This window comes from Tupaia chinensis, unplaced genomic scaffold (assembly GCF_000334495.1).
Source record: "Tupaia chinensis unplaced genomic scaffold, TupChi_1.0 Scaffold147554_1, whole genome shotgun sequence".
NCBI lineage: Eukaryota > Metazoa > Chordata > Mammalia > Scandentia > Tupaiidae > Tupaia > Tupaia belangeri.
The window spans coordinates 2,186,577-2,197,559 of NW_006207406.1; the positions used below are offsets into that span (position 1 = coordinate 2,186,577).

A 10,983-nucleotide genomic window follows, 5' to 3' on the forward strand; every position below is an offset into this window, starting at 1 on the left:
TTGTGTGTGTTTCTGTGTGTGTTTGTGGGTAAGCTGTTTGAATTCCCTGTATATTCTAATTATTAGTCGCTTATCTGAGGCATAGTTTGCAAATACATTTTCCCTTTCTGAGGGTGTCTCCTCATTCTAGTTATTGTTTCTTTTGCTGTGCAGAAACTTTTTAGCCTTGTGTAGTACCACTGGTCTATTTTTCGGATTATCACCTTTGCTTTGGGGGGTCTTATTTAAGAAACCTTTTCCTCCTCCAGTGTGTTCAAGAGTTTCTTCTGTGTCTTCTACCAGTAGTTTTTTACTTTGAGGTTTTATGTTGAGATCTTCGATCCACTTTGAGTTGATTTTTGTTAGTGGTGAGAAATAGGGATGTAGTTTTGTTTTTCTGTAGATGGATATCCAGTTTTTACAGCATCATTTGCTGGAGGTTTTCTTTTTCTTACTACATTGTCTGGTGCCCTTTATCAAAAATTAGTTGGCTGTATGTTTTGAGATTTATTTCTGGATTCTTTTTTCTGTTCTATTGGTCCACATGCCTGTTTTTGTGCTAGTATCATTCTGTTTTGCTTATCACAGCTTTGTAATATATTTTGAGGTCAGGAAGTGAAATGCTTCCTACTTTATTCTTTTTCCACAGTATTGCTTTGGCAATGTAGGGCCCTTTATGATTTCAAATACATTTTTGATTTTTTTCTTTTTCTGTGAAGAATATTTCTGATAATTTGATCAGGATTGCACTGAATTTAGATTAGTTAGGGCAGACTTGACATTTTGATTACATTAATTCTTCCAATCCAGGAACATGAGATGTTTTCCACTTTTGTGTATCATTTACACATTCTTTTTTTATTTTCTCATAACATTCCTTGTAGAGTATTTTTACTTCCTTGGTTAGAGTTATTCTTAGGTATCTTATTTATTATTATTATTACCATTATTATTATTTTTGATCTTTAAGTGGGATTGTTTTCTTCAATTTTGCCTTGGTCTGTTTATTGTTGGTGTATAAATATGCTATAGATTTTTGTATGTTGATTTTGTATCCTGCCACCTTACTGTATTTATTTATCACTTCCAGGAGTTGTTTTCTTTTTCTTTTTCTTTCTTTTATTTATTTATTCATTTATTTTTTTTTTGAGGATTTATTCTATTTATTCATTTATTTTTTTTTTGAGGATTCCTTTAGGTTTTCTATGCATATAATTATGCCATCTGAAAATAGAGATAATTTCACATCTGTTCCTATTTGAGTGTCTTTATTTTACTCTCTTGCCTGATTGTATTAGCTAGGACTTCCAGAACTATGTTGAAAAGGAGAGGAGAAAGTGGGCAGTCTTGCCTTGTTTCAGTTTTTAGTGGAAACGATTTTAGGTTTTTACCATTCAGTATGATGTTAGCTATGGATTTGTCATACATGGCTTTAATTGTGTCGAGAAATGTCCCTTCTAAGCCTATTTTGCTGAGACTCTTTTTTTTTGGAGAGGTTTTTATGTTTTGCTACAGGGCATGTGCGCTCACCAGAAAGACAGAGACAGAGACAGAAAGCAAGAAATTACCCCCCGGGGGGGATGGCCATGCCACAATTCACCAGGTCCAGGACTTGAACCGCGGTCGACTAAATGGGATTCCAGCGACATAGCCATTACGCTAACTGCTGGCCCCTATTTTGCTGAGAATCTTAATTGCAAAGGGATATTGTATTTTATCAAATGCTTTTTCTGCATCAATTGATATGATCATTTTTTTTAACTTTCCTTATATTGATGTGATAGGACGTGAACCGCGGTCGACTAAATGGGATTCCAGCGACATAGCCATTACGCTAACTGCTGGCCCCTATTTTGCTGAGAATCTTAATTGCAAAGGGATATTGTATTTTATCAAATGCTTTTTCTGCATCAATTGATATGATCATTTTTTTTAACTTTCCTTATATTGATGTGATTTATTACATTTATCATTTCATGCATGTTGAACCACCCTTGCCTCTCTGGGATAAAGTCTACCTGGTCATGGTGTATAATCTTCTAAATGTGTTGTTAGATATGGTTTGCTAGTATCTTGCTAATTTTTTTTGCATTTATATTCATCAGGGATATTGGGGTGTAGTTTTCTTTTTTAATTATGTCCTTGTCTATTTTGGGGATTAGTGCGATGAAAATGTCATAGAATGAATTTGAAAGCTTTTTTACTTTTGGATCTTTAGAAATAGTTTGAGAAGAACTGGGGCTAGCTCTTCTTTAAATGTTTCATAAAATTCAGAAGTGAAGCTATCGGGACCTTGTTTGGAGACCATTTATTACTGATTCAATATCATTGCTTGTTATTGGTCTATGCAGGCTTTTTTTTTTTTTTTCTGTCCACAGTATTTATTTATCAAGAGAAACTATTCTTTAGCCCATGTATTCATGTTTCATAGGTCAGGAAAATGGCATCAATCAATGACGTTCTTTACATTCCAAAATCACTTTGTACTCTGAAAGATACCAGCCTTCCTCATCTTGTAATAATCTTTCATGGAATCAATTTCTGTAGAAATCTGCATATGCCTTCTTCCTTGGTTCAGCCACAGCAAACTTACAGAAAGCTGCAACACTCAGGTATATAATGAATGCTTCAACAATATGAAATCACAGACGCTTGGCCAAAAGGCCACGCATCTGAGGTTTCACAAAAGCACTGGAAGCCATGGCAGTTACTGTGCCTCAACAGCAACGTCCTTACTGGCCAAAGAAGAAAATCTATTCAGGCTTTCTTGCCTTTTTTTTTCTGGTAAGCGCCAGGCTCGGATCGCCTGCACTCTTTCTCACAGCTGCTTCCCAGCTCCCAGAGACAATCCACGCCATGGGTTTTGAAGATCTGAAAAGTCCCACCGGACTCCAGGTGCTCAACAATTACCTGGAGGACAAGAGCTACATCAAGGGGTATGTTCCATCACAAGCAGACGTGGCAGTATTTGAAGCAGTCTCTGGGCCAATGCCAGCTGACTTGTGTCATGCCCTCCGTTGGTATAATCACATCAAGTCCTATGAGAAGGAAGAGGCCAGTCTGCCAGGAGTGAAGAAAGCTTTGGGCAAGTATGGCCCTGCCATTGTGGAAGACACCACAGGAAGTGGAGCTTCCGAGAATAAAGATGATGAAGATGACATTGATCTCTCTGGATCTGATGAGGAGGAGGAAAGTGAAGAAGCAAAGAGGCTAAGGGAAGAACGTCTTGCACAGTATGAGTCAAAGAAAGCCAACAAGCCCGCACTAGTTGCCAAGTCTTCCATGTTGTTAGATGTGAAGCCTTGGGATGACCAGACAGACATGGCAAAATTAGAGGAATGCGTCAGAAGCATTCAAGCAGATGGCTTGGTCTGGGGCTCCTCTAAATTAGTTCCAGTGGGATATGGAACTAAAAAACTTCAAATACAGTGTGTAGTTGAAGATGATAAGTTTGGAACAGACATGCTGGAGGAGCAGATTACTGCTTTTGAGGACTATGTGCAGTCCGTGGATGTGGCTGCCTTCAACAAGATCTAAAATCTACCATGGATTGTTGCACTTAAATAAAAAAACTTGAAGGATTAAAAAAAAAAAGAAAGAAAATCTATTTAGGCTTTCTTATGTCTTCCTTATTCAATCTTGGCAGAGTATATGTGTCTAGAAATTTGTCCATCTTACCTAGGTATTGTTTGTTGGCATATAGTCGCTCATAATATTCTCTCATGATTATTTGTATTTCTGCTATGTCTCTTGTAATACTGCCTATATTATTTATCTCATTCCTCTCTCTGTTCTTTTTGATTGATTTAGCTAATGGTATGCCATTTATGTTTATTTTCTCATAGAACCAGCCTTTGGTTTTATTTATTTTTTGTATAGGTCTTTTAGTCTCAATTTCTTTGATTTCAGCTGTATTCTTTATTATTTCTTTTCTCCTTTTTATTTTTTTTGTTCTTTTGTTGCCATTTTTTTCAGATCCTTGAGATCTGTTGTTCGGTTGTCTATTTGCTACCTTTCTTTTTTTTTTTTTCTTATGAGACATAATTGCTATAAACTTCCCTTTTCTGACTGCTTTTGCTGTGTCCTATAAGTTATGGAAGCTCATATGCTTGTTATTGTTGGTTTGAATAAATCTTTTTATTTCAGTCTTAATTTCTTTAGTGGTCCTGAAGTCATTCAGGAGTAGATTGTTTAGTTTCCAGCTGTTTTTGTATTTTCAAGGGTTCTTTCTGTAGTTGATTTCAAGCTTAATTCTATTATGATCAGAGAAGACACTAGGTACAGTTTCAATACATTTGCATTTGTAAAGGGTTGCTTTGTGTCTTATCATGTGGTTGATCTTTGAAAATATTCCATGTGGGCATGAGAAAAATGTGTATTTTGTGGTTGTTGGGTGAAATGTTCTATAGATATCTGTCAAGTCCATTTGGTTTATGGTATAATTTAGATCCTGTATATCTTTAATTTTTGTCTAGATGATCTGTCCAGGGAGACAGTGTAGTGTTGAGATCCCCAACAGTTAGTGTGTTGCAGTCTCTCTCTCTCTCTTTAGATTTAGCAGCATTCTTTTCATGTATTAGAGTGCTCCAATGTTGGGAGTCTGTCTTGTCCTACAGTTTTTGTCTTAGAGTCTATTTTGTCTGATATCAATATCATGACTCCAACCTTTTATTGATTTCTTTTTGCATGAAAGAAGTACCTCTTTCTAGCCCTTCATGTTCAGTCTATATCTTTATCAGAGAGGTATGTTTCTTGTAGGCAGGAGACAGAAGGCTGTTTGTTTGTTTGCTTGTTTGTTTTCAATCCATTCTGACACTCTGTGTCTTTTGATTGGAGACTTTAATCTATTAATATTATTATTGATGTTTGCATACTTATCTTTGTATTTTGTTTATTTTAGTAATTTTCCTGGTTGTTTTGTGTTCTCTTATTTCTATTTCTCTCTCTTTAGTTTTCCTCCTTTCAGTACTTCTTGAAGAACTGGCCTAGCTTTCATAAATTTTTTTTTTTTTTTGGAGAGGTTTTTGCTATAGAGTGCATGTCCTCGCCAAAAAAGACAGAGAGAAATAGAGAGACAGAAAGCAAGAAATCACCCCCCACGGGGGATGGCCACACCACAATTCCTTCTCCATTCTCCTCTCAGGATCTTGGGCACGCACACACACACGGCTGGTGTGAGTTTAAGCTACCAGGTCTGGGACTCAAATTAGGGTTGACTACATGGGAGTCCAGCGACATAGCTATTATGCCAACTGCTGGTCCCAGCTTTCAAAAATTCTTTTAGTTTTTGTTTATCTGATAATATTTTTGTTTCTTTTTTCCATTTGAAGGATTATCTTGCCAAGTATAGGATTCTTGGTTGGAATTATTTCTCTTTTAGAGTTCTGAATATATTTTCCATTCTTTCCTTGCCTGCATTGTTTCAATTGGGAGATCTGATATTAACCAGATAAAATACCCCTTATATGTAACTTGATGCTTTTCTCTTGCCATTTTTAGAATCTTGTCATTGTCTTTGTCAGACAGGTCTGCTTCTGATGTGCCTTGGAGATGATCTTCTTAGGTTGATTCTGTTTGGTAGCTTTTGTGCTTCCTGAATTTGTATGTCTTTATGTTTCTCTAGATTTGGAAAATTTTCAGATAGTATTTCATGAAAGAGGTTTTCTATGCCTTTACTAACTTTGTTGCTTTCTCAAACTCTCATTATATGGATATGGGATATGGGCGTTTAATGGTGTTTAGTATTTTCTGTATATTAATCCACATTTAAAAAAAATTCTTTTTCATGGTTTGGATTAAGTCAGAGGCTTTGTTTTCTAGATCAGAGATTCTTTTTCCTGCACTGTCCAATCTGCTATTGATGCTTTCAAGGGAGATTTTGATTTCTTGCCTTTTTTTTTTTTTTTTTGGTGGCACTTCAATTTATTAAGATGTACTTCAATACAGACACTGGGGCTTGCCCATGGTGCTTTTGATGTATAAAGCCTGGATGTTTTGCCAATTCTTCTTGAGTAATGACACCAGGAAGCCAAGTGGATGTTGTACTTCATCTGTCATCTTCACATGGTCAAAGGCCACAGCTAGACACAGCACTTTTTTCATCTGGAACTTGATTGTGGACTTCACCTCATTGACTTTGGCCACTATGTTCTCATTGTGTGTCATCAGGGAAGGGAATTTGCCTGCCGTATTTAGACCTGGGCTCAGGATTCGTGGGATCTGCTTGATCAGGGACTGAGGCCAAAAAGGCATCATACTTTTTGGCCAGCTTCTTGACCAGCTTCTTATTCTTGCTAAGTTTCTCAGCACCTCAGTGTTCATGTGGGGGATGTCCACAGCCTTGGCCTTGTCACAGTGCTGCTGGTCTCCCAGGACACACACGGAAAACTTGGGACAGGGAATGGACTTATGACTGATGGTGCCTGAAAAGTGTTTTTCCTTCTGAGGGTCATAGTTCTTCAAGGTGATCTGCAGCTCCACCGTTTCCCAAAACTTCCGGCACTTGTGTTGGTTCCCGGGCAGAATTTCCCACATCGGATTTCCGGCACTGCCTTGTACAGGGAGTCACGAGAGACTTTGCTATTCATGGTGCTTCATGCTGTAATAGCTGGAAAAGAGCTTGACTTCTTACATTTTATTCTTTATCTCCAGAAGTTATGTTTGATTCTTTTTTGGGGGATGTCTATCTCTTTATGAAATTCGTCTTTCATGTCAAGGAATGATTTTCTAATATCATGGAGTTGGTTTTCCATTATTTCTTACATCTCGTGATGAATATTCTGAATTTTGTTTCTGAAATTTCTGGTATTTCTTGTGTTTTTATTTTCTTTTTTCCATAGTTGTTGAGGAGTTGCTGTGTTCTTTTGAGGGTTATATGCTCCCTAATTTTCTCCTGTTTATTGAGGCTCTGCTTTGTTTTCTAGGCATCCCAGGTGGTATTTTCTTTTCCTTACCTATTTTGGGTAGGTTTCTGGGGCTGTATGCTTGTGTACTTCTTTTTGGTATAATTTAGCTCTGCACCAGATTCTCACTTGTTCCCCAAATTTTCTAATTTCTGTTTGGCTGAGCACTTTCTTGGAGAGGCTGACCTCAAGGTAGCAGATAAGGCTATGGTTACTCTACATGTGGGTCTGATGAGGTGGCTCCTCTCTGGCTCTAGGACCTGCAGAGGACTGGTGGGTGATAGAAGACTCTGTCAAATAGCCCTGATTCCTCACTGTCTCTGGGATTTGCACAGATCTTTGCAGGAGAATATGGGGAAAATTTCACAACCCACAACCCTGCTTCTTCCTTCCTGGCTATGAGACCTACAGAGGGCCTACCTAGCGACTGAAGACCCAGCCAAAGGGCTGCAATGCTTTACTGTCTCTGGGAGCTGTGCAGGTCCTTCAGGATAACTTAGTTTAAGTGTGAAAACTATATCCTATAAATACATTACTTCCACTGACTTTCTTTTTTTGTTTCAGAATATATAATTTGCACTTCCTTTTTCAGTTAACAGGATTTTACCAGTTGCAAACATGGAAAGATCGTAGGCTTTGTGTCCTGAAATTGTCAAAGACTGCTTTTGGAAGTAAGTCAGGCTTCCATGTCCTCCTCATAGGAATGCTTCCATGTCTTCTGTTTGGCCATTGCGCACCCCTCCACCCCCCACCCTGCCCTTCCATTTCTAGAGTTTCTTGGTTAGAGCAAGGAGCAGGCCAAATAATGTGAGTGTTTTGGTGTTTAATTTCATTATGTGTTAACTTCTTGAAGAAAAGTCTCTATTATGAATATAGCCCATTGATACACAGGTTGATTTTAGACTCAAGATCAACGTCTCAAGTTTAGTGCACTTTCCTTTTTGAAAGAAAGTTTGTTATAAAACTTAAACAAATTGTAGTTTACCTATTCTTGAGAAAAATACTCTGCAAGGTTTTTCATGTTTCATGACTGTATTAAGATTTTATTTAGTAAATAGGTGGACATTTTAATTTTGAAATTTCTGATATCTTTTATTTTGGTATCCCATTTCCATATATATGCATACAATTAAAAGAGAAAAAGTAGATGAGATTTCAAAGTAAAAATGTCTGTATTATTGAAGACCAAAGGAAAGACATTTTCTTTTTCATCAAGAAAAAAATTTTGGCTTGTTTTCTCTAGAATACAAAAGAGAGAGGGAGAGAGAGTTAGAAAAAAAAAGGAGAGGGAGAGAGAGAGAGAGAGAGAGACAAAGAGAGAGAGACTAGCAAGCTATAGGAACTGGTTCATAGAAAGTTATAAAATTATATAAAAAGAAACATATTGATTTGCTCAAGAACTTTTAAATCTCTGCATTTTTACTTCTTGAAACAATGGCCACCATTTTGGGTATATCATTCCCCACATGTTGTCTTTGCATTAACATATATATTAGGCTACTGAGTGGGTCTTTAGCTTTTGTAATGGACTGAGGACAAAAACCAAGAACATACGGGATAGGGATAGTTAACCTCCTATTCTAAGGGAGATGTAGTGTGACAGTCTCTCCAGGTCTCAAACCAGATCTGTAGTTCCTAACCACATATCAAGCTCCTATAAGCATACGCCCAGCAGTGTACACAAGGGAGAAGGAGAAAGAGGGATAGAGAATAAAGGGGAAAAAGAGAAAAGAGATAAAGAATATTTAGCTTCCAAATTGTTTGTTTGTAGAGAATGGAAATTCTGACAAGAGCAGGTTGGAGTAGTGTGCTTATGGAGCTGACTGACCCAATGCCTATTTGAGAAGAACTAGGGAAACACAATGGGCAAAAACAGAAGGTGTCTAGTGTTGGACTATATTTCTTTTCTTTTCTTTCTTTCTTTCTTTCATTCTTTCTTTCTTTCTTTCTTTCTTTCTTTCCTTCCTTCCTTCCTTCCTTCCTTCCTTCCTTCCTTTGGTGAACTGACTTTTATTTTATTACCTTACCTACAAATCATGCATGAATGCCTTGAAATAAGTTTTCTTTGAATAAACCCATTTTTAATCAGCAAAATTCACAAAGGGAAACATTAGGCCTTCCTGGTGTAGGAAAAACCTTTCAACAATCTCTAAGTGGTTTTTACAAAATGACAAAAATGGACCCTAGCCTTACAGAAGTTTTGGCTTAATTTTACCAATCACCAAGATGCGTCAAAATAGTTAAGGCAAGGCAGAGACAAGTTACCAAAAAAGTTACTAATACAACAGTATATTGCAGTCTGAAAACAGCCACTGTTTATTTACTGATCGGATTACAGAAATAATCACGGTGGATACCTTAGTTTATCCTTCTAATAAGTCTGTTGATCTGGTCTTCCCTGTTGCCAGCATTTCCATATTCTACAAAATGGGTGGTCTTTTTCTTCATTCCAGCTCATGGAGAAGATAATTTGAAGGGCCATAGGAAGGTTATTTGCTTCTTTGAAGTGTTTTTCAACAGTATAGATTTCATGAATCTGGTCCCCATGCAGATGATGCCAAATTTATCAAGAGATTGAGCAATCGAAGAGTTATTTGTCAAAGCAATTCGCTTCTCATTGATTTTGCCATGACTACGTTTATCGATCAGTTCATTTACTGACTTTAGGTTCAGGTACCCCCATGCAATATATGGTTCCACACTTCTCAGCATGTTAATTGAGGCCTGCTGAGCTTAACAAAGGTGCCATTGAAGATCTGGCAAAGATGAAGAAGCTGCAATACCTTTCGAACCTTTGGGCTCACTCCATTGATACCTCTGATCCTGATGACAAATGCCAATTTGGGTTCTGCAGGTACATAGAAATTGCCAGCTTTTCCTGCCATCCTGGCCATGCAAATCTCAGTTCTGTACATCTATATTCCTTATGATAGTGCTTAGCTTTTTCATAGATAAGCTTCCTCCTTGCTCTTCGAAGCATTTTTGAGCAAACTTCTTTCTCAGGCACTTGATCTTCAGCTCTGCAAAATTCCTTTGTTTTTTTCTTAAGGGTTTCTAGCACAGGAAGAATGTTTTTCTTGGTGGCTTCCGCTGCAGCAGGAGCCTTTTTCTTGGTTTCTGCCACAGCAGGGATCTTATTTTTCTTCTCTTGAATGCCCTCCATGGTTTCAGCCAAAAAAGGGCTCAGCCTGTATTTCTAAAGATTGGTAGGGATGTGTGAGTTTCCTGTGGGGCAGTGGATGCCATAGCAGGTAGATGGCTTTACTTCATCCTGTCAGTACCTTATCAGAGGATGTTCTGCTGGGTAAGGAGAGCTCTATTGTGATAGGCAGTGAGGGGGCCCACCTAATAGACCTATCCTATACTTTGGGACAGGGAGGGAACCAGTGGAGTGGAATTTGGAAGAAGGTGGAGCCACCCTACATCTCTGAAGGACAAGATCTGCCACTTTTGGTGAATTATCTTCTCTCCACTGATACTGCTGAAAGTTTAGATCAAATTTTAGTTATGCTAAAATAATATACCATATAACATTAAAAATGTCATATAATTTTAAATATACCAATATACATGTTAAGTGTACTGGTCAGAGACAATACCCCCAGATGGGTCCCCACACCATGATCTGCCCCCATCCCTAACCAGCTTAAAAATATGGACATGCTTGTACTGGACATATTTAGAGAGATCTCTGGATATAGGCCTAGAACCTTCCAATGTGTTTCAGCCTCACAAAGCATTGCATTAGCTGCACCACTGTCTGGCCCTCTAGAAGTGATTCTTTACATATGGGATACCTTTAAAATTTGTTCTTTTTTTAAGGTGATTATTACAGACTCAATTCCTTTATAATAATAAAAATAATAAGCCTAGAATATCATTGAAGAAGACTTTTCCCTACTGTGGTGCTCTGGAGCCTAAACTCCTGATCCAGGCTGAATGACTAAGAGATTTAACTTTAGGAAGACCTTGTCCAATAGGCAAAGAACAGTGTTTGGATATGAGCCTTGACTCTAATGGGAAGTTTAAAAGTGGGGCTAGAGATTGTGTCCCTGCAGGATTTCTTTGAATGCAGTTAGCTCTTTTAATAGGCCTTTCCGGT

At 37.7% G+C, this 10,983-nt stretch overlaps 3 pseudogenes; 1 reads left to right on the forward strand and 2 right to left on the reverse strand.

The window, feature by feature from the left end:
• Positions 1–2,455: 2,455 nt before the first annotated feature.
• On the reverse strand, positions 2,456–2,681 carry LOC102484777 (cytochrome c oxidase subunit 6C-like; annotated as a pseudogene).
• Positions 2,682–2,835: 154 nt separating this feature from the next.
• LOC102478461 (elongation factor 1-beta pseudogene) lies at positions 2,836–3,516 on the forward strand (annotated as a pseudogene).
• Positions 3,517–5,916: 2,400 nt separating this feature from the next.
• On the reverse strand, positions 5,917–6,566 carry LOC102478901 (60S ribosomal protein L10a-like; annotated as a pseudogene).
• Positions 6,567–10,983: the final 4,417 nt, after the last annotated feature.